The 22,992-nt window shown below is 42.8% G+C and overlaps 1 pseudogene; it reads left to right on the top strand.

Moving 5' to 3' along the window:
• The first annotated feature begins 15,832 nt into the window (after positions 1-15,832).
• LOC116537396 lies at positions 15,833-16,663 on the top strand (annotated as a pseudogene).
• Positions 16,664-22,992: the final 6,329 nt, after the last annotated feature.

The following is a 22,992-nucleotide window of genomic DNA, read 5'->3' as shown; positions in this document are numbered from 1 at the left end:
TGAAAGCAAAAGCATCCATCTATCACTTCATTCATTCATATTTCATTAACTCTCAGCTATCCTACTACTATTGTAAATATAAACGACTCGGTTTGAGATTTACTATTAATTACTATCATTTATTGAGTGCTAACTTTGTGCCCAGTATTTCACAAATTGTTTTGCAGGAATCATCTCATGTTTTATGTATGACCATCATAACCATCCTTTGAATTGGATGTTTCCATCTCTACCATATTGATGAGAAAACTGTAGCTCGGAGAGCTGAAGTAACCTGTGGAAGCCTAGCAGAGAGCCTGTGTCAGATCCACGGATCCATCAGTCCAGCCCATCCTCTCCTCCATTGTTTACTTATCAAGTTCCTACCATGTACCAAGCCCATGAGACACTGGGCTACAAAGAGACCTTAGCCGTGCCCCCACAACACTAATTCCTGGCACAGGTAAAGCTGGAAATGAATGGATGATGCCTTGAAGTCAAAAGGCTGGTAGTTTCACTGGCTGTCCCGGGAAAACCCAAAAAGCAATGTCCATTGGTTCATGGCAACTTTAAAAAGAGATGCTTGGCTCTGTTTGAATGGGTTAGGGATAACTCAACCTGGATCTTGAAGAATGATGAGTCTTGTTCATGAAATAGATAGGAAACATACTCCAGGTGGCGGTGGGAGCAACAGCACAGGCAAAGACAGGGAGACTTGAAGGGGTATGGCTCTATCAAACAATTTAGAGACCACACAGCAGAAATGAGAGGATTTGGGAACGAAAACATCACCTCTACCAAACTGCACATGTTTTTGTCCAACTGACTGCAACTGAGCCTAAATGTGCAAATAGGTCGGTGTCATTGCAGAGGTGATAAGGAGATGGCCAGACCCTGTTCAGTCTCCTACCTAAAGTCTCCACCCCACCACCCCAGTCTCATTTTTCTGGATCTCTTTATTTTTTCACAGCACTAAACACTGAAATGTTATATTGTTTGCTTCTTTACTAGTTTATTGCTTCACTCCCCATTAGAATATAAGCTCTTTGAGAGCAGAGATTTTGTCCATCTTGTTCTCTCCTCTTTCTTCACTACTTAAAATAATGTTTGGCATATGGTAGACCCTTCAAATTTGCTGGATAAATAAATGCACCTAACAGAGAAAAGGAGGCAGATCTTGCTGCTAGCAAGGGGCAGAGCAATGGAAGTCCTGCTATGCAACAGGGCCCTGTCACTCACCTGGGGCTCATGGTTTTTCTCTAATCACTTTTAAGTGATTTAGAATTAAAACCACTTTTATTCCCCTTGAATGACTTGCAAAGCTTGAAAAGCAGGGGTCCTTTGCCTGGAATCCATGTGCTTTCTCTTGCCCACCTTCAAATGCTGGAAGGTAAATTGCATTTGGCTACACTTCTCCCTCCTGTGCCCATGGCAGACATTGCAAATCAATCATGGCAATTTTTCTTGTGGCCTTAGAACCTTTGTCAATACCACACTCCAAACAGACACAGCTAATCCATAGGAGGTGGCAGTAGAGAGGACACCTACTTTTCATTCTGAGCATGAAAAGAATTAAACAGATGTGAGAAGGGGGTAATATAAGCAGCCACAAGGAGAAAGGGACAAATCCATATTCCATGGAAATATTGTAAGCTTTATGTCTTCAGACTCGCCTAACAGTGACAAACAGAAGATCTTGGAGATGACACAGCATGGTGATTATGGACATAACTATCGATGTCAAGCTGGCTGGGGTCCAGTTTCAGTTCTATCACTCCAAACCATGTCGCTGTAAGCAAACCACTTAAACTCTTTAAGCCTCGGTGTCCTCATCTGTACAATAGAACTAATAACTGCATCAAGTTGCTGTGGAGGAAACAAAATAATCCATGTTGGGCCTGGCGTGATGGCTCATGTTGGTAATTCTAACACTTTGGGAGGCCAAAACAAGCTGATCACTTTAGTTCAAAGATTCGAGACCAGCCTGGGCAACATGGTGAAACCTCATCTATACAAATTTTTTTTTAATTAGCTGGATGTGGTGGCACACACCTGTGGTCCTAGCTGCGTGGGAGGCTGAGGCAGGAGGATCACTTGAGCCCGGGAGATCAAGGCTGCAGTGAGCTGAGATTGTGCCATTGCACTGCACGCCAGCCTGGGTGACAGAGTGACAATCTGTCTCAAAAAAAAATAAAATTCCATGTAAAGCACCTAACCCAGTGCCTAGAACACAGTAGGTAATCAATATATATTAGTTATTGATTTTTTTTCAAGATTGACAGATTAACAAGTATAAACATCACCAGGGGCTGAGTCTTGAACTCCAGAAATATCTCAAATGAAATGGTCTGCCTCTTATTAGGGAAAGACAAGACCACTTTCCACTCAGCCCCGGGAAGCTTTCTATTTACTTTTTCCAATTTTTATTCACATCTAAACCACTGTTATAAAAACATTAAAGAAAAGATTTTAAACAATAAGCATTTACCCATAATCACAACCCTCATACGCAGCTCATTTCATTTTTCATGTTTCTTTCCAGTCTTTTCCCAAAAGAAGATTTTTAAAAAATATAATAATCTTGATCTTCTTTTTTTTTTTTCTATTAGTTCTCTGAACCAAGAGATTTTATTTCTAGGCTTTTCTCCATGACGGTTGCCACATGCAGGTAACTTGATCTCTCTTGGGCCCAGTGCCCTTGTCTGTCAAATGGGAATAATAACAGGAGCACTGCTGGCCTCATAGCTTGTTAGATGGAGCAGATGAGAAAATGGATATGAAAATATGAAGTTAAAAACATAGCTGTTGTAGTCATCTCAAAGGAGAGTTATTTACAGGAGCCAGTGAAATAACAAATGTGAAGGAACTTATGTAAAGTGGTATTTTTAAGTGAACAGGGAAAAAAGAGTTGAAATGTAAAATTTAAATAAAATTAGAAAATAATGCATTAAATTGTAGATACAATTTAAAGTGCTTCAAAAATGATAGTAAATATCACTCAAATAATTCCCTCTGGCAATTATGGTAAATTGTTGGATTTTCTTGTTTGTTTTGTGTTTCTTTCCCTCTTTTCTGAAATACATTTTAGATTAAATGGCCATTTTTCTCTACCTTCATAAATAATACAGTATCCTCCAGGGTCCTCAAATATTTAGTGAACATATTAAACAAAATCATTTAAAAGTTACACTACACAGTAAAGAAAAAATATCAAACTGGAATCACAGGCAAAAGTAGATACCTACATGGGTGTGTATAAAACCCTCACATTAACAGCCACTTCATGGTCCTGGAGCTCGCCCCAAGGAACCTTCTGGCATTAAAGTATTAGTGAGCAATGTTGAATTTACTGAGAATCTCATGGGGGAGATAATGGAGGGTTTGCTATTTGTTATGGTTTCGATGTCTCCTTCAAGTCTCACGTTAAAATGATGTTGAAGGTGGGGCCTGGTGGGAGGTGTTTGGGTCAAAGAGGCAGATCTCTTATGAATGGCTTGATGTCCTCCTCATGGTAATGAGTGAATTCCTTTCTCACACTGGGTTCACGCAAGATCTGGTTGTTTAAAAGAGTGACTCTCTCTCTCTCTCTCTCTCTCTGTCTTGCTCTCCCCATGTGTCACACCTGCTCCCACTTTACCTTCTATCATGAGTAAAAGCCCCCTGAGGCCTCACCAGAAGCCAAGCAGGTGTCAGAGCCATGCTTCCTATACAGCCTGCAAAACCATGAGCCAAATACCCCTCTCCTATCTCCAGGCTATAGAGCTCTTGGCTCCACAAGAGACCCCTTCCTTCAGCTTGAGGACAAGAGAGGAAAGAGTGGGAAAGACATTGTCTTGCATCTTGCATACCAGCTCAACCACAGCAGGATAGGGCACTGGTCAGAGTTGTGAGGCCCCCATCCAGGCCCTAGCTCTCAGACAGCATTTGCGGATATGACCTGGGCCAGAAGGGAACCTGCCGCCTTGAAGGAAAGAACCCAGTCCTGGAAGCATTCATTACCTGCTAACTGAAGTGCTCATGGATCCTGGATAGCCAGCAGTGATACCCAGGTACTACACTGAAGGCCTTTGGTGAGCCTCCAAGTCTTGCTGGCTTCAGGTACCAGCATGGCCACAGTGGGGTAGAACACTAAGCATGCTCTTTGGGTGCCCAGGTTTAGTATTTGACTCTTGAATGGCATTTCTGGAACTGCTCTGGGCCAGAGGGGAGCCCACTGCCATAAAGATTGAGTCTCAGGCCAGGCAGCATTTACCACAGGCTGACTTAAGAGCACTTAGGCCTTAAGGCAACAGCAGTAGTCTGGCAGTGCTTGTTGTGACCTTGGGTGGCAGTGGCTTCTGGGTGAGGCTCCTCTGACTTTAGAAAGAGGAGGAAAGAGTGGGAAGAGCTGCATCTTGTGATTGAGTGCCAGCGTAGCCTCAGTACAACAGAACACCAGGTAGCCTTGTAAAGTTTTTGCCTCTAATCTCCGACTCTAAGATGCACCTCTGGATCCACCCATAGCCTGGGGAACCTTGCCGCCCTACAGTGAAGAGCATAAGCCTGGCTGGCTTCATCACCTGCTTATGATAGAGCTCCAGGGCTTTGGTGAACATAGGCAGCAGCCAGGGAGTAATTACAGGAGGCTTTAGGTTAGACACAGTGCTGTGCTTGATCAACAAAGTCAAGGTCATGGTGGCCACAGTGGTGCTTGTGTCACTCCACCCCCAGCTTTAGGTGGCTCAGAACAGAGAGAGACTCTGTTTATTTGGGAGAAAGTAAGGGAAGAGAACAAGAGTCTCTGCTAATGCAGAGAATTCTCCCAGATCTTGTCCAAGACCATTGTATTAGTTAGTTCTTGCTTTGCTATAAAGAAACGCCTGAGACTGGGTAATTTATAAGAAGAGGTTTAACTGGCTCACAGATCTGCAGGCTATACAGGAAGCATAGTGGCTTCTGTTTCTGGGGAGGCCTCAAGAAACTTACAATCATGGCAGAGGTGAAGCAGAAGCAGACATTTCTTACATGGCTGGAGCAGGAGGAAGAGAGCAAGTGCGCATGTAGTACACATTTTTTTAAATTAGATATTGTGAGAACTCACTCACCATCATGAGAACAGCACCAAGGGGATGGTGCGAAACTGTTCATGAAGGATCCACCTGCATAATTCAATCACCTCCCACCATGCCCTACCTCTAACACTGGGGATTACAATTCAACATGAGATTTGGGTGGGGACACATATCCAAACTATATCATTCTACCCCTGACCCTTCCCAAATCTCATGTCCTTCTAACATTTCAGAATACAATTATGCCTTCCCAACAGTCCTGTAAATGCTTAACTCATTCCAGCCTTAACTCAAAAGTCCATAGTCCAAAATCTCATCTGAGATAAGGCTAGTCCTTTCTGCCTATGAGCCCATAAAATCAAAAACAAGTTACTTACTTCCAAAATACAATGGAGGTATAGGCATTGGATAAATTCTCCCATTTCAAGAAAAATATTAGCCAAAAGAAAAGAGCTACAGGCCTCATGCAAGTCCAAAACCCAGCAGGGTAGTCAGTAAATCTTAAAGCTCCAAAATAATTTCCTTTGACTTCCTGTCTCAGGCTGCCTTGGGTAGCCCCACCCCTGTGGCTTTGCACGGTGCAGCCCCCATGTCTGTTCCCATGGGCTGGCACTTAGTGCCTGCAGTTTTTCCAGTCAATAGTTGCAAGCTGCCAGTGTATCTACCATTCTGGAGGGCTGGAGGCTCGCTTCTCACAGCTCCACTAGGCAGCATTCCAGTGGGAGCTCCAACCCCACATTTCCCTTGCACACTGCCTAATATGGTTGGGCTATGTCCACACCCAAATCTCATTTTGAATTGTAGTTCACATAATCCCCATATGTCATAGGAAGGACCAGGTAGAGATAATTGAATAATGGGGGTGGTTTCTCCCATCCCGTTCTTGTGACAGTGAGTTGGTTCTCACAAGATCTGATGGTTTGATAAGGGGCTTCCCCCTATGCTGGGCTCTTATTCTCTCTCCTGCCACCCTGTGAAGAGGTGCCTTCTGCTGTGATTGCAATTTTCCTGAGGCATCCCCAGCCATGTGGATTTAACTGTGAGTCATTTAAACCTTTTTTTATTGATAAATTACCCAGTCTTGAGTATTTCTTTATAACAGTGTGAGAATGCACTAATACAGTAGATCAGTACCTCAGAGAGTGGGGTACTGCTATAAGGATACTCAAACATGTGGAAGCCACTTTGGAACCGGGTAATAGGCAGAGGCTGGAATGGTTCTGAGGGCTTAGAATTGGATAGGGAAACGTGGGAGTTTGGAACTTCCTAGACATTTGAAGGGCTCAGAAAACAGAAAGATGTAGGAAAGTTTGGAATTTCCTAGAGACTTGTTGAATAGCTTTGACCAAAATGCTGATAGTGATATGGACAACAAAGGTCACAGTGAGGTGGTCTCAGATGGAGATGAGGACCTTGTTGAGAACTGGAGCAAACATGACTCTTGTTATGCTTTAGCAAAGAGACTGGCAGGATTTTTGTCCCTGACCTAGAGATCTGTGAAACTTTGAACTTGAGAGAGATGATTTAGGGTTACCTGGTGGAAGAAATTTCTAAGCAGGAAAACATTTTTTTTTCTTTTTTCCAGTAGAATTCAGCATGCATTTTCTTTTTTTTGAGGGGGGGGATGGGAAGAGAGGAAAAAAAGAAAGAGAAAGAAAGAGAGAAAGAAAAGAATGAAAGAGAGAAAGAAAGAGGAAGAGAAAGAGGGAGAGAGAACAGGAGTCTTGCTTTATTGCCCAGGCTAGAATGCAGTCTAAAAATGGGTATTGAAAACCTCTTTTATGCCAATAATTGTGCTTAACAGCAGAGACAGGAAGGAATGAGGGAGGAAAATAACAAACAAGCAGCCAACCAATATTTCATTTAAAACTGGGAAATGCTATGCAATTACTGAGGATTGATTTACTTCCAATTATGTAGTCACTTTTAGAGTAGGTGTGATGTGGTACTGAGAAGAATGTATGTTTTGTGGATTTGGGGTGGAGAGTTCTGTAAATGTTTATTTAGTTTACTTGTTCCGGGTCTGAGTTCAAGTCCTGAATATCCTTGTTAATTTTCTCTCTCGTTGATCTGTCTAATATTGACAATATGATGTTAAAGTCTCCCACTATTGTTGTGTGGGAGTCTAAATCTCTTTATAAGTCATTAAGAACTTGCCTTACGTATCTGGGTGCTCCTGTATTGGGTGCATATATATTTAGGATCGTTAGTTCTTCTTGCTGCATTGATCCTTTTACCATTATGTAATGACCTTTTTTGCCTCTTTTGATCTTTGTTGCTTTAAAGTCTATTTTATCAGAGACTAGGATTGCAACTACTGCTTTTTTTTTTTTACTCTCCATTTGGTTGGTAAATCTTTGTCCATCACTTTGTTTTGAGTCTTTGTGTATCCTTGCATGTGAGATGGGTCTGGATGCAGCATACCAATGGGTTTTGGCTTTTTGTCCAATTTGCCTGTCTGTGTCTTTTTGTTGGGGCATTTAGTCGATTTAAATTTAGGATTAATAATAATATATGTGAGTTTAATACTGCCATTTAATGCTAGCTGGCTGTTTTGCCCATTAGTTGATGTAGATTCTTCATTACATTGATGCTCTTTACCTTTGGGTATATTTTTGGAATGGCTGATACTGATTGTTCCTTTCTATGTGTAGTGCTTCTTTTAGAAGCTCTTGTAAAGCAGGCCTAGTGGTGATGAAATCTCTGAGTTCTTGCTTGTTCACAAAAGATTTTATTTTTCCTTTACTTATGAAGCTTAGTTTGGCTGGATATGAAATTCTGGCTTGAAAGTTTTTTTTTTAAGGATGTTGAATATTGGCCCCCACTCTATTCTGGCTTGTAGGGTTTCTGCTGAGAGATCTGCTGTGAGTCTGATAGGCTTCCCCTGGTGAGTAACCTGAGCTTTCTCTCTGGCTGCCCTTAGCATTTTCTCCTTCATTTCAACCCTGGTGAATCTGATAATTATATGCCTTGGGGTTGCTCTTCTTGAGGAATATCTTTGTGGTGTTCTCTGTATTACCTGGAGTTGAATATTGTCCTGCCTTGTTAGGTTGGGAAAGTTTTCCTTAATAATATCCTGAAGAATATTTTCCAACTTGGATTCATTCTCTTCGTCACATTCAGGTACACCTATCAAACGTGGATTAGATCTTTTCACATAGTCCAATATTTCTTGGAGAGTTTGCTCATTCCTTTTTACCCATTTTTCTCTTATCTTGTCTTCTCATTTTATTTCATTGAGTTGGTCTTCGACCTCTGATATCCGTTCTTCTGCTTGATCAATTCGACTGTTAAAACTTGTGCAAACTTTGCGAAGTTCTCGTATTGTGTTTTTCAGCTCCATTAATTCACTTATATTCCTCTCTAAATTGTCTATTCTCATTAGCATTTCATCAAATGTTTTTTCAAGGTTCTTAGTTTCTTTGCATTGGGTTAGAACATGCTGTTTTCGCTCCCAGAAATTTCTTATTAGCCACCTTCTGAAGCCTGATTCTGACAATTCATCACACTCATTCTCCATCAGGCCTTGTTCCCTTGCTGATGAGGAGCTGCAATCCCTTGAAGGAGGAGAGGCATTCTGGTTTCAGATGTTTTCAGCCTTTTTGTGCTGATTTCTTCCCATTTTTATGGAATTATCCACCTGTCATCTTTGTAATTGCTGACTTTCAGATTGGGTCTCTGAGTGGACATCCAGGTTGTTGGTGGTGATGTTATTTCTGTTTCTTTGTTTTCCTTCGGCAGACGCCCCTCCCCCACAGAGCTGGACCTTCCCGGGTTCAGCTGTGTTTGCTGTGAAACTCTCAACTGTCAGCGTTACCAATTGCTGTTTTTTTGTGGGGGTGGGATCAGCCAAGCCCAATTGCCTGGCTCCCCACCTCGGAGCCCCCTTTTTTCTTTTCCTAAGTGAATGGTCGATTCTCTCCCAGGTGCCCAGTCTCCCGCCGAAAAGGTGCCAGGATCTATGCAATTTCCCTTGAGGCGACTGTGCCGGCTGAAACAGCGGCGCTGAGATTCATGGCACTTTTCTGCCCAGGAATCTCCTGGTCTGGCTCCTGGCTTCAGTCCCCCTTTCAATCAGCTGAATGGGCAACTCTGCCTTCCCGGAGCTCCAAACACCAACTTAAAGGGCACCCAGTCCCGCATACTCCACACTGAGAACTGCCGCGCCAGGACGCTGGCAAAACAGCCACGCTGGCCAAAAGAGTCGCACTGGCGACCCGTAGGGCTCCTCCGCTGGGAATCTCCTGGTTCATAGGTAACGAAAATTCATCTGGAAGTCTGGCATCCACTCACTCCCTGCACCTTCACTGGGAGCTGCAATCCTGAGCTGCTGCTAGTCAGCCATCTTGGAACTCTCTCCTTCTATGTTGGATCTCTCTCCTTCAGCAGCAAAACATTTAAGAGGATGCAGAGTATAGAAGTTTGGAAAATTTGCAGCCTGACAATGCAATAGAAAAGAAAAAAACCCATTTTTTTTAAAGTCAAGCTAGCTGCAGAAATTTGCATAAATAATGAGGAGCCCAATGTTAATCCCCAAGACAATGGGGAAAATGTCTCCAGGGCATGTCAGAGATCTTTGTGGCAGCACCTCCTATCACAGCTCTGGAGACCTAGGAAGAAAAAATGATTTAATGAGCCCCACCCAGGGGCCCCCTCCTGTGTGCAGCCCAGGACTTGGTACCCTGCATCACACCTCCTCCAGCTATGGCTAAAAGGGGCCAAGGTATGCTCAGGCCATGGCTTCAGAAGATGCAAACCCCAAGCCCTAGCAGATTCCATGTGATGTTGAGTCTGTGGGTGTAGAGTAGTTAAGAATTGAGGTTTGGGAACCTCTACCTAGATTTCATAGGATGTGTGGAAGCACCTGGATGTCCAGGCAGAAGTTTGCTGCAGCGCTGGGATTCTCATTGAGAACATCTGTCAGGGCAGTGCAGAAGGAAATGTGGGGTCATAGGCCCCACACAGAGTCCCCACTGGGGCACTGCCTAGTGGACCTGTGAAAAGAGGCCCACTGTCCTCCAGACCCTAGAATGGAGATCCACCAACAGCATGTGCTGTGTGCCTGGAAAAGCTGCAGGTGCTCAACAACAGCTTGTGAAAGCAGCTGGGAGTAGGGCTGTACCCTGCAAAGCCACAGGGGCAGAGCTGCCCAAGGCTATGGGAGCCCACCTCTTGCATCATTGTGATCTGTGTGTGAGACATGGAGTCACAGGAGATCTTTTTGGAATTTTAAGATTTAATGACTGCCCTACTGGATTTTGGACTTGCATAATACCTTTATTTTGATCTCCCATTTTCAATGGGTATACATACCTAATGCCTATACCCTTGTTATATCTAAGAATAACTAACTTCCTTCTAATTTTATGAATCTCCTAGGTGGAAGGGACTTTCCTTGTCCCAGATGAGATTTTGGAATTGACTTTTGAGTTAATGCTGGAATGAGTTAATATTTGGGGAAACTGTTGGAAGGACATGACTGTGTTTTGAATTGTGAGAGCATACGATTTGGGAGGGGCCAAGAGTGGAAGAATATGGCTTGGCTGTGTCCCTACTCAAATATCGTCCTGAATTGTAGTTCCCATAATCCCTATGTGTCCTGGGAGGGACCAGCTGAAGATAATTGAATCATGATAATTGAATAATGTTTCCCTTATCCTGTTCTCATGATAGTGAGTTAGTCCTTGAGAGATCTGACGGTTTTGCAAGGGGCTTCTCCCTTCACTGATCTCTCATTCTCTCTCCTGCAACCCTGTGAAGAGGTACCTTTAGCCATGATTGTGATTTTCCTGAGGTCTCTCCAGCTATGTGGAACTGTCAGTCAATTAAAGCTCTTCTATTTGTAAATTATCAAGTCTTGGCTATTTCTTCATTAGCAGTGTGAAAACAGACAAATACACTGCCTTAGTAGAGGTTCTCCATGAGGGCTCTGATCCTGTAGCAGGCTTCTGTCTGGACATCCAGGCTTTTCAATATATCCTCTGAAATCTATGAAGAGGATTCCAAGTCTCACCCCTTGCACTCTGCAACCACAGGCTTAACACCAAATGAAAGTTGCCAAGGCTTTCTGTTTGCACCCTCTGAAGAAGTGGCCTGAACTGTACCTGGGCCCCTTTGAGCCAAACCTGGAGCTGGAGTGGCTGGGATGCAGGGATCAGTGTCCTGAGGTTGTGAAGGTTGGTGAAGGCCTGGGCTTGGGCCAAAAAACTATTTTTCCCTCCTAGGCTTTTGGGCCTATGATGGGAGGGGCTGCTGATAAGGTCTCTGAAATGCCTTTGAGGCCTTTTCCCCATTGTCTTGGCTATCAATATTGACTCCTCTTAACTTATGGAAATTTCTGCAGCCCACTTGTTTTCTTCCTCTAAAAAAAGGCTTTCCTTTTCTACTTCATGGCCAGGCTGCAAATTTTCACAATCATTTACACCGTATTTTCCTTTTTAATATGTTTCAGTTTCAGGTCATCTTTTTTTGCTCATACATATGAGCAAAAAAACTTGTATGCTCACTGTTAGAAGCAGCCAAGCCACATCTTGAGCACTTTACTGCTTAGAAATTTCTTCCACCAGATACCCTAAATCATCATTCTCAAGTTCAAAGTTCCACAGATCCCTAGAGCAGGAACACAATGCAGTGAACCTCTTTGCTAACACACAACAAAAGTGACCTTTGTTCCAGTTTCCAGTAAGTTCCTCATCTCCATCTCAGACCTTCTCAGCTTGGACTTCACTGTCCATATCACTGTCAGCATTTTGATGACAACAATTTAACAACTCTCTAGAAAGTTTCAAATTTTTTCTCGTCTTCCTTTCTTATTCTGAGTCCTTCACACTTTTCCAACCTCTGCCTGTTACCCAGTTCCAAAGTAGCTTCCACATTTTCAGGTATATTTATAGCAACATCCTACTCTTGGTACTAATTTTCTGTATTAGTCTGTTCTCATATTGCTATAAAGGAATTCCTGAGACCGGGCAACTTACAAGAAAAGAAGTTTACTTTGCTCATGTTCTACAAGCTATACAGACAGCATAGTTGCTTCTGCTTTTAGGGAGGCCTCAGTACACTTACAGTCATAGAAGAAGGTGAAGGGGGAGCTGGCATGTCTTACATGGCTGGAGTAAGAGGAAGACAGTGAGGGAAGAGGTGCTACACACTTTTAAAACAATCAGATCTCGTGAGAACTCATTCACCATTATGAGAACAACACTGAGGGGATGGTGCTAAGCCATTCATGAAGGATCCATCCCCATGATTTAATCGCCTTGCACCAGGACCCACCTCCAACACTTGGGATTACAATTCAACATGAGATTTGGGCAGGGACACATATCCAAACCATATTAACCATGAAGGCAGCACCTTTATGAATCTATAAGAGCCACAGCATCCCTAGGCTTGTGGTGCCCCCTAAAGCAGATACAGTTTAGATCACAAAATCCAAGTGCTTTAAAATATCTAAAAAGCCTTCCCAAGAAGAAAAGGTACAAATAAGCCCAGATAGTGAAGATTACAATAAATACCTAACTCTTCAATACGCAGACACCAAAGAACATCTACTAGCATCAACACCATGTAGGAAAACATGATTTTACCAAATGAACTAAATAAGGTGCCAGAGACCAAGCCTGGAGAAAACAGAGATATGTGACCTTTAAGACAAAGAATTCAAAATAGATGTGTTAAGGAAACTCAAAGAAATTCCAGATAACACAAAGAGGGAATTCAGAATTCTATCAGATAAATTTAACAAGGAGATTTAGATCACTTAAAAGAATCAAGCAGAAATTCTGTAGCTGAAGAATGCAATTGGCATACTGAAGAATGCATCAGAGTTTTTTAATAGCAGAATTTATCAAGCAGCAGAAAGAATTTGTGAGCTTGAAGACAGGCTATTTGAAAAAACACAGTCAGAGGAGACAAAAGAAAAAAAGTAACAGACAACAAAACACATCTACAGGATCTAGAAAACAGCCTCAAAAGGGCAAATCTACGAGTTACTAGCCTTAAAGAGGAGGTAAAGAAAGAGATGAGTAGAAAATTTATGCCAACAGATAATAACAGTGAACTTTCCAAACCTAGAAAAAAAAATCACTATCCACGTATGAAAAGGTTAAAGAGCACCAAGCAGATTTAACCCAAAGAAGACTACCTCAAGGCATTTAATAAACTCCCAAAGGTCAAGGATAAAGAAAAAGTCCCAAAAGCAGCAGGAGAAAAGACACAAATAACATACAATGGAGCTCCAATATGTCTGGCAGCAGACTTTTCAGTGGAAACCTTACAGACCATGGGAGAGTGGCGTTAATGTCTAAAGGAAGAAACCTTTTACCCTAGAATGGTATATCTGTTGAAAATATCCTTCAAACATGAGGAGAAATAAAGACTTTTCCAGACAAACAAAAGCTGAGGAATTTCATCAACACCAAATCTGAAGTTCAAGGAATGCTAAAGGAAGTACTTTAAACAGAAAGAAAAGGATATTAATGGAGTAATTATCACCTGAAGGTACAAAACTCACTGATAATAATAAGTACACAAGAAAACACAGAATATCATAACACTGTAACTGTAGTGTGTAAACTACTCTTATCCTAAGTAGGAAGTCTAAATGAAAAACCAAACAAAAATAATAACTACAACAATTGTTGTAGACAAAAGACATAGACAGTGCAATAAGATATAAATAGAAACAACCAAAAGTTAAAAAGCAGAGGGATGCTGGGTGCAGTGGCTCACGCCTGTAATCCCAGCACGTTAAGGCCTAGGTGGGCAGATGACTTGAGATCAGGAGTTTAAGACCTGCCTGGCCAACATGGTGGAACCCCATCTCTACTAAAAATGCATAATTAGCTGGGCATGGTGGCCTGTGCTTGTAATTCCAGCTACTTGGGAGGCTGAGGTGAGGGAATCGCTCGAACCCAGGAGGCAGAGGTTGCAGTGAGCAAAGATAGAACCACTGCACTCTAGCCTGGTTAACAGAGTGACAGTCTCAAAAAGAAAAAAAAAAGAAAAGAAAAAGAAAAAGAAAAAGCAGGAGAATGAAGTTAACGTGTAAAGTTCTTATTAGTTTTCTTTTTGCTTGATTGTTTATGCCAACAGTGTTAAGTTGCTATCAGTTTAAAATAATGGGTTATGAGATGATATTTGCATCTCATGGTAACCTCAAACCAAAGAACATACAATAATTACACAAAAAATAAAAAGCACGAAACTAGATCATATCACCAGATAAAATAACCTTCACTGAAAAAAGAAGGAAAGAAAGAAGAAAGTGAAACCACAAATCAATAAGAAAGACCCATTGATTTGTTACCTACAAAAGCACACTTCCCCTGTAAAGACATACATAGACTGAAATTACAGGAATGGAAAAAGATATCCCAAACCAATGGAAACCAGAAAAGAACAGGAATCACTATATGTATATCAGACAAAATATATTTCAAAACAAAAACTATAAGAAGAGACAAAGAAAGTAAATATATAAGATAAAGGAGTTAACTTAGCAAAATAATATAACAATTTTAAATATATGTGCACCCAACACTGAAGCATTCATGTATATAAAGGAAATATTAAAGAGAAAGATAAGTCCCAATACAATAAAAGCTAGAGACTTCAACACTCCACTTTGGGCATTGGACAGACAGAAAATTAACAAAGAAACATCAGACCTAATCTGCACTATAGACCAAAGGAATCTAATAGACACATACAGAATATTTTATCCAGTGGCTATAAAATACACATTCTTTTCCTCAGCACGTGGATTATTCTCAAGGATAGACAACATGTTAGGTCACAAAATAAGTCTTAAAACATTCAAAACCTGAAACAATATCAAGAATCTTCTCTGATCATAATGGAATAAAACTAGAAATTAATAATAAGATGAACTTTGGAAACTATGCAAATACATGGAAATTAAATAATATGCTTCTAAATGACCAGTGGGTCAATGAAAATATTAAGAAGAAAATTGAAAGTGTAGGGCATGGTGACTCCTGCCTGTAATCCCAGCACTTTGTGAGGCCAATTTGGGTGGGTTGCTTGAAACTGGGAGTTCGAGATCAGCTCTGGCAACATGACAAAATCCCCTTTTTTTAAGAAAAGAAAAAATACAGAAATTAGCCAGGTGTGATGGCATAAGCTACTTGAGAGGCTGAGGCAGGAGGATTGCTTGAGCCCAGAAGTTGGAGGCTGCAGTGAACCATGATCATGTCACTGCACTCCAGCCTGAAAGGCATAGCCAGACATTTTCTCAAAAAGAAAATTGAAAGATTTCTTGAAAAAAATTATAATGGAAATACAACATACAAAAACCTATGCAAGAACAATACTAACAAGAAAGTTTACAGCTATAAGTGCCTACATTACAACTGATACTGCAGAAATTCAAAGGATAATTAGTGGCCACAATCAGCAACTATATGCCAATAATTTGGAAAATCTAGAAGAAATGGACAAAGTTCTAGACACATACAATCTACCAAGATTGAAACAAGATAAAATTCAAAGCCTGAACAGATCAATAACTGACACATGTAGGTACGTATAATGGCAAGAGATAGAGGTCTAGTTTTATTCTTCTACATATGGATATCCAGTTTTCCTAGCACCATAAATTGAAGAGACTGTCTTTCTCCCAGTGTATGTTCTTGGCAACTTTGTTGAAAACGAGTTCACTGTAGGTTTGTGGATTTGTTTTTGGGTTCCATATTCTGTTCCATCGGTCTATGTGTCCATTTTTTTCCAGTACCATTTTGTTTTGGTTACTGTAGCTTTGTAGTATAATTTGAATTCAACTAATGTAATTTCAGAAGGTGGTGAAGCTGAAGCAGGTCGAGTACGTCCTGAACAAGAAGCGCATCCTGCAGGCGATCGACTCTCCGTTCCTCCACAAGCTCCAGATCTCCTTCAGGGGCAACTCCAACCTGTACCTGGTGATGGAGTACCTGCCAGGTGGGGAGATGTTCTCCCACCTAGGGCGTATCGGAAGTTTCAGAGAGCCCCATGCCTGTTTCTATGCCGCCCAGATCGTCCTGGCCTTCCAGTACCTGCACTCCCTCAACCTCATCCACCGAGACCTGAATGAAGCCCGAGAACCTCCTCATTGACCAGCGGGGCTACCTGCAGGTGACGGACTTCGGTTTCACCAAGCACCTGAGGGGCTTCACTTGGACCCTGTGTGGGACCCCTGAGTACCTGGCCCCCGAGATCATCCTAAGCAAAGTCTACAACAAGGCCGTGGACTGGTGGGCCCTGGGGGTGCTCACCTACGAGATGGCCATGGGTTTCCCGCCCTTCTACACTGACCAGCCGATCCAGATCTACCAGAAAATCATCTATGGGAAGGTGCGGTTCCCCTCCCAAGTCAGCTCTGACCTCAAGGACCTGCCGCGGAGCCTGCTGCAGGTGGACCTCACCAAGCACTTCGGAATGGGGTCAGCGACATCAAGAACCACAAGTGGTTCGCCACAATCAACTGGGTCGCCATCTATGAGAAGAAGGTGGAAGCTCCCTTCATCCCGAAGTTCGCAGGCCCTGGGGATGCCAGTAACTTTGACAACTACGAGGAGGAAGAGATCCAGATCTCCATCAACGAGCAGTGTGCCAACGAGTTTTCTGAGTTTTAGGGATCTGCTTGTGCCCCTGTGGGTTTTCTTTTCTTTCTTTCTCTTTTTTTTTTCTCTTTGGTGGGTGGGTGACGGGTGGGTCGGTGACAGGGTTGGACTGAACAACCCGAGGGCCCCAGAGTTCCTTGCATCTAGTTGCACCCCCCACCCCACCCTCCGGGGTTGGAGTAGCAGGAAGCCCAGATATTTAGAGGGACAGAAACACCAGCTGCTCCCTCACCCCCTATGCCTTCCTGGGCCCTCTGTGCTTCTCCCTTCCTCTTCTCGCAGAGTCCCCCTTGCCCTAGCCCACTTCTGCCTGTTTTAAACGAGTTTCTCAGCTCTATTCAGGCCAGGTCTTGCTGGTGTATCCAGAACAGGGTGTGGAAAGAGGGGCTTAAACTAAACTCCAGCACAGAAAAGGCACCACTTGCTAAGATAGGATGAATGAAAAGCACACCTGCCTTTCAGAGTAGTCCTGCCTGGGAAGGAGAGAAGTTTAGTGCCATGCTCAATGGGCTGCTTGCTAAAATTAAAAATTAAAAAAATAGAGTTCCGGTCTGACAGAGAACGCGGAGAGACGCAGAGCGCCGCGAGTTCCCCCTGGGCCCTCCAGGCCCTCCGGCCCCGGGCTGGCGGGTGAGCTGGGGGGCCCCGGGACAGGCCGTGCCCTCTGCCCTTCAGACACCGGAGGCCTCCGCTGTGGCTGCGCATTGGCCTGGCCAGGCTCAGGCCTTGAAGCCGTGGTGAACCTCTCTACCCCACCCCATTTCGGTGATTGATGGCAGCAGCTTCTCCCTGCCAGTACCCCAGCCTGGACCCCGCTGGCCACTGGGTCTCCCGGCGCATGTTGCCGGGCCTCAACAGAGCCCCAGCTGAGCTGCCCAGATGCAACGCCTTTGGGCAGACCAGGAAACAGGGCGGCCGTTCGAATGCTGCACAGCGGAGGCCGTTAGGTGACAGAGGGTCTGGGAAGGCGGCCTAAGGACGCAGGCAGGCTCGGCTGCCTCTTTAGGCCACGGAGCCGTGCAGATCCGGGTCCCCAGTGACCACTCTGTCCCCACTGGGAGAGACCTACCTAGTCCTGACCACAACGGACAAAGGCCTTAACAGGCCCGGAAGGTGAGCGAAGTTCCTTCCGAATGACGACGGGTGGAATGGTTAGCGGCCATCGGGCTGTTAGTCTTCATTCTACCAGACCTTGCTGTCAGAAGAGAGAAACGGTAGAATGACGGGCCACGTTTGGCCCATTGGAAATGCCCACCACCCTCTGGGAAGATTTACTGGCCCTTTATGGAAGGCCTGTGTATATAATATGAAAAAGCTGCTCTCAACTGCACCCCAGACTTTTAATAGAAAACATTTGTCACATCTAGCCCTTCTAGATGTAAAGAGATTGCAAAAAAGAAAGAAAGAAAAGAAAAAAAACCAAGCGCCTCCTGGTATTAGGTAATCTGCCTCTTGCTGCTTAATACAGACTCTGTTCTCACACCCCAGGCTGGCACCTTTATCTGGGATGCCAAGGGACAGGACCTCTGTCGGAGGTTAGTCAAGAAAGGTCATTTTTCTAGTTTTGCAAGAACACATGGGACCAAAGGCTAGGCTGGTTGTTTGGACAAAACCCATCAGTTTTGCTCTTTGGCCCCCAGCTGCGTGAAAAGGGTTTTGAAAGAATCAACTCTGGGACTCAGCAAGCCAGAAGCACAAGCGATGTCTTGCTTCCCGTTAGTTGGCCTGAAACCATCGTGCTGTCGTCCAGTTGACCCTCTAGTCTTGTCTCTGCAGCCAAGATCATTCCTTCGTTTTCCAACAACGTCATGTGTCTTTTATCCCTCTTTTTCAGTCCTACAAGTGAGACAATATTTTTCCTGTGATGTGTGGAGGTCTCCAACATTGGACCAACTGTATTAAGCACTTCGTTTACATCTACTGTTGGCTCGTGTAATACTCACCATAGCCCTAAAAGAGAGGTGTTATCATAACTTTCTTTTGCAAATGAGGACAGTGAGGCTCAGATAAACCAGAGATCAATATTACAGGGGCAGAAGCAAAAATCCAACCCAGACTGGGCTGACTCCACAGACAGACTCTTACCAGTATGCTCACCAACCCTTTGTCTCCAATTCCACAGATGTTGACTGAGCTATATTGTGCTGGCCTTCTGGGCACATAATGAGAGATGTGATACTGTCTCTTGAAGCACTAATTTGGGGCAAGGGACTTGTATCCAGCTGAAAATTTGTTCTTGGTCAAAAAAAAAAAATGCTTCCATTTCTGATTTGGATCCAGAGCCAGCCTTAAATGTGCTATGAATGCTTCCCGCCAAGCACCTGCAGATGCCTTCCCAAAGGCCTGGCATGCCTTTGTTAGAGATGTGAGCCTTTGGGCAAAGGCGACTGTGACAGCACTCAGCACAGAGTCTTGGGAGTCTCCTGTGGCCTAAGCCAACTTTGCCCTACTGCCCAGAGAAGCAAATGCTGAGTCGACACAGACACACGGATGGAGGGTTTGCAACCAGCTTTGAAGAAGGCATCTAGTGAGTCCTGAGTATGATTTGAGGAACAATGTAGGGAGGGCAAAAAGTACCCTGATAGAAACATTGCCTCTGGAGAAAGTGGAATGACAGTGACTGCTTCATGGGTATAGTGTCCCTTAGGGGTGATGGAAATGTTTGAGAATTAGAGTTGATGGTTGCACAACATTGCGAATGTATTAAAATGCCACCAAAATGCACACTTTAAGGTGGCTAATTTTATATGACATAAATTTTACCTTAATTTTTTTAGAAAAAGTTACCTCTGCCAAGTGCCATAGTGCCTGAATTCCCACTGTTCAGAATAGGACTCCCTCCACTTCCCTCAGCCCCTGTTTTCATCTGGACCTTCCGGCTTGTCTGAAGCTATGGGAGGGTTATTTTCGGGCCCCCCTTTTTTTTTTTATCTCTTATGTGATCTTCCCTCTAGGAAGAGGTGCACCTTCCCAGGTTGGTGAGGCTCAGAAAAGAAAGAGGATGCTTTCATGTCTTTGATCTAAGAGTGCCCATGGACCTAGTCCTCAGCTCAGGGTTACCAAGTACAACAGATATGCAAAGGGACTGAGGCCTTCCCAGCAGTGCCTAGAGCCACCTCCTCCCCGACCAGAAGATGCCCAGATCCAAGTGTACCTCTCTCTAAACGTGCTCCTGCTCTTGCTTGCAGGAGTAAGCTGGCCTTTGTTTCTCTGTGTAGGCGTTTTCTTTAGGAAACATCCTACCTACTTCCTCATCCACCTTGAAATTCTTCGTGTTCAACAACCACCACCAGAAAAATAACATGAAGCTATTTTTGTAACAAAAATTGTATTTACTGATTTCCTTTATATCAGTTTTCATTTTAAATTCAAGTCAAAGGACATTTCTCACTGTCAATCGCCAGCTACTTGGTTCCATTTGTCCTTCTAAGCTGGAGGAAATGTGAATAAACCTTAGATGGACAAGATTGTTTTTTCAAAATCTGCCATGTTCAGAAATCTGGAACTTCAAAGGAAAACAAAAGATGTTTTCCTCTCCTTTCTCAGTTTTAATCGTTTCTTCTTGGAAGCTAATTTCTCACTGTCATCACAGGAGAAAGGGGGCTTGGGCAATGATGCTGCAAATCTGATTTGCACAGGCAGCCCACTGGGATGCTATTTTCCTCAGGAGCTGGAATTTTGGCCAAAATCATCTGGGAAACTTTTCTGGTCTTCTAATTTATTCTGCCTATGGAGACCTCGTTAATAATGCCAAAAATGCTTCACATTTGTATAGCCATTTTAAATTTTTTCCAAACCCTGTCACATTAATCAACTTACTTGATCTTTACAAGTCTCTTGGGAAGTGAGTAGAGAAAGGACTGGGATTTATACATTATGGATAAGAGAAGTGAGCTCAGAGAGGTTAAGCAACTTGCCCAAGGTCACACAGCCAGGCAGTCAGAACAGAGTCTAGAGACCGTATTTTCAACCTTGTAGCTTTAGAAGTAGACTGGGTCACAAACATAGATTACTTCCTTCCTGGCCTACATCAGAAACCCAACTGTGAATGTCCCAAGAGGTAGAATTCCTCCCCTGGATATATTTGATTCTCTCTCCTCATTAATATTTGACTTGAGCATCACAGTTGTTCTTTCGGAGCTGTCTTTATCATGCTGGGGACTTGTTGTTCTCTTCACCGTCCGCCTGATGCTTGGAGAAATCAGTGGATGAGGGAGTGATTCAGTAAATCTTTCTTTGATCTGTTTTAAATGAAATCCTATTTACAAGATACACTTCACTTCTTTTGATGTGCTGCTCACTAATTAGCTCACATCTGAGAGCAGGTTCCCTGGGAGAAAAAAAAGAATTAATTAGCTCATTCCATCTCGAAAAGACACAATTCTTGAACTAATTATGGTATTTGAATGATTAATCTCCTTTAAATACACATGTGTTTAGGAGTATTACAGTTAGGAAGAATGTATAATGAGAAGGAAGACAGAAAGCTAAGGGAAGTGGAACCAAGTGGCGGCTCGAGGCAAAAATCCTGCCCTTGAGGCCCAAGGGAGAGTTTAGGGATTCTTTATTGTCCAGGTAGAATATCATTGGCATGCAAAATGGTAGAATAGGCAAAAGTTTGTCCTAAACCCTCCTCAAATCTTTCCCTTTCTGCTTCTTTGTCAGCTCTTGATGCCAATGTCTTAAGATCAAACTACTTATGTAAGCCGGCTGCCAAGAAAAGAAAAGTCATTTAATTTACACTAAAGTGCTAATGACTGATCATTAACTAAATTACCTAAATTCAATGATTAAAGTGTTAATCACTTTCCATCTAGTTTTGCTCCTCCCACAATTACATACTTTTTAATCGGAAGCTACAATTCTACTCCAATGAATAATCCTCCACTTGTGGATTTTTAGGAGATAACATACGGATTTGATTCAAAATCCCTTCCTGACTTACTGGCGATGGCTGTGTGCTTCATGCCACAACGTGAATATAATCGATTAACATAAAATAATGCTGTGGTACATTAGTGACGTCTGCCATGGGCACAGAAATTGAGATTGGTCATGTACAAATTATGTACCTATCATCCTGATTATAGTTTGTAGGATAATGATATTTGGAGTACTAAAGAGAGCTTTTAGGGGTTCATGAAATCACAATGTACAGCGTATCACCCATTCCACTCAAAGGATAGGTGGCCCTTATTGACCACCTGTCCAGTCAATAAGTGGTTTTTTTTTTTTTACTTCAACATTCATATTGTGAATCCCTTGAGAACAGAAATGAATACTTTTTTATCTCAAGGGTATGGCTCTTACTTGGTGCTAAATAAATATTTGTTGAAAAAGTGCGAAGAAGGTAGCACTTAGGTATGAAAAGAAATGTATTACTAAACCTGAACAATTATCATAAAAGTTTAAAGCTAAGTGAGACTGAAGGAAGGGTACAAATATGATAGAACCCTTAGATAAGCTGGTTACCAAAATTAAGCACAGATCTCACAAACTCAATAAGCCAAGCAACACGTTGGCTTGTAGAGTTTTCACTATATGATTTAAAAACACTATGCAAGACTGTCATCATAAAGGGCAATGTTTTTTCTGGCACCGAGTCCTAGAAGAAATGTATCATGTGACTTGTCCCTATGAAAGACCATTGAGTAATGTAACGGCCAATGTGTTTAAAAAGGATTTTGCAAAAACTCAGCAATATTGCTTAAAGGGAGTTTTTTTGTATCAACCCTTTGAGATGTAGTGAACATAGCATTAAATTGTGACCCAGTGCAGATATTTCTGAAATAATGTGTAAGAAAATAATACGGTAGGCTGGTTACCATAGGAACTCCCACCTGCCGCCCGACCAAGGTGTGTCCCGGCCTTCTCTGTGACCCTTTTCTTTGTGCTCTCTCTTCAGATCCTTCTTGTGCCCTTGGATGGAGCTAAGTGACTCATTGTGAAATGGAGGCTGAGCCCACACTGGTAGGTAGAATGCCTTTTGCTGTCTCAGTCCCATTGAGCAAACTGAGGTACAGCGTAGTGTAAGGAGCAGGTACAGGGTGAAAACCTGCCCCATTCTGGAGTGTTTATGTGCCTTTGGGCAAGTAATTTTCCCTCTTTGGGATTTGCTTTCTCCCCTGTAAAATACAGACAGAGTTGGATTATCAGGGGTCTGCAAACTTTTTCTAGTTTGTAAAAAATAGTAAATATGCCAAGCTTCAAACATTCTCTTTTGTAACAACTCAACTCTGCCATTAAAGTTTGAAAACACCCATGAACAACATACAAAGGAATGGATGTACCTGTATTCTGATGTAACTTGATTTACAAAAACAAAGAATAGCTGGATTGGA

Source organism: Sapajus apella, unplaced genomic scaffold, assembly GCF_009761245.1.
Source record: "Sapajus apella isolate SASKATOON/1434 unplaced genomic scaffold, GSC_monkey_1.0 scaffold110, whole genome shotgun sequence".
In the NCBI taxonomy this organism is placed as follows: domain Eukaryota; kingdom Metazoa; phylum Chordata; class Mammalia; order Primates; family Cebidae; genus Sapajus; species Sapajus apella.
This window is presented reverse-complemented; position numbering and strand designations above follow the sequence as displayed.